Here is a 1,652-nt window from a genome sequence, read left to right as displayed (position 1 = left end):
AACTCTGGATTGAGCATCGTAGGTTATGCTTCTCATCCGACTGTGAAATCACTTGTTCCAATGGAACTAAATGTGAATACCCTGCGAACAGCCCTCCGTCTACCCTCCCTGGAAACCCTTAATTTGGATACCTTTGCCCCATCACCAACAGACGCCGAATTGATCCAATTTCTTGAATTTCACTCCTACACTGGCAATACAAAAATTGCTAAGAGGACTGAATTCAAATGAAAAGGCCTTCCCCCAATTTGGAATACTCTGTTTTCCATAATCAACTGTTGTTTAACAGAGAAGGTCGGCAGCCATGACCAAGCCTCTCACGCCATGCTTTCCATTGTATATGGAATATATTTCAACCTGCCTCTTGATTACGCACAGCTCATATTCGAAGACATGGTGGGATTAATCAAGAAGAAGTGCGCTACTCAGAGGGGTGAGAAATCTAAAGTGAAGGCACAGAAGAAGGCCAAAGAGGACCTAAATCATCCAAATCTAATTCTGCAAAGGTTCTTTGGTCTGGTCTTTGGCGATATGTTAGCAGAGAAGCTGCCCTCTGTAGAGCCTAATGCGCATCTGTATCCAATGAAGGAGTTCCATCCCATAGAGCATGAGCTAGGGTACAGAAGCCCAAGACCTTTATCAAAAGCCATGCTCAAATACCTTAGCCATGGAGATAGGAAAGCATACAGACGTGGATACAGGAGCCCAAGACCTCTATCAAAAGCCATGCTCAAATACCTTAGCCATGGAGATAGGAAAGCATACAGACGTGGATACAGGAGGCCAGAGCCGGTCCCTGAAACCCCTCCATGCATAGGAATCCCCTTAGTAGAGAGAGTACAAAAAATGAGGGTTGAGGGAAGAATGGAGGAGCCAGCAGAGGCTAGAGAGGTGAGTGAGGACAAACCTAGAGTAGCAAGTCCCCCACCAAAGAAGACAAAGAAGACTCAGAAGGGTGTTGACTCTTCTGAGAAAAAGAAAGGGAAGAAGAGACCCACAGAAGAAGAGGGTCCAAGTAGTCCTCTACAAAAGCCAAAGAAGAAGAAATGAAAGAAGGCCCAACCCGCAAAGGTTGTGGTCACAGAGGGAACCCCTCAGAGTCCCCAACATCCAACAAGAGTTTGTGCAAGGTTACATATGAAGAGTCCCCAACAGAGCAGATACAAGATGTACTCTTACACATCCAACAAGAGTTTGAAGCGCCCACAGAGGTAGCGGATTTGGGGACATAAGTCGTAATAGACGACGAAGAAGAAGAGTTGGAGTTAGAAGAGGGACTAAAAGATGCCAAAGGCACACATCCTAGCCCCCCTCCTAGTGCTACCCACATTTCTAGGGACCCTGTTCTAGAGGGAACCCCTATTGAACAAGGCGTGCACAGGCAGAGCCCTAAACCAGCAAACCTCGTAGAGGACATTCTTTCGTCCTCTGTCGAACGCACAGTCCGGGAACCACTATCAACTCCAACATCCTCTCAAAAGGATGCTGGTTTTACAATAAGAGTACATTCGCCCAAGGACTCGTCACAACCCAGAGCGGCATCCGTTGCCCCTCCACACTTGAGTGATCAACCAAGTCATGCTTCAGAGGCATGTGAGAGAGTCACAGAGCCTGCGGGTCTAGAACGCCCAAAGTCTCCACTCGATCCCTCT

Source organism: Cynara cardunculus, assembly GCF_001531365.2.
Source record: "Cynara cardunculus var. scolymus isolate 2C chromosome LG 2, CcrdV1, whole genome shotgun sequence".
NCBI lineage: Eukaryota > Viridiplantae > Streptophyta > Magnoliopsida > Asterales > Asteraceae > Cynara > Cynara cardunculus.
This window is presented reverse-complemented; position numbering follows the sequence as displayed.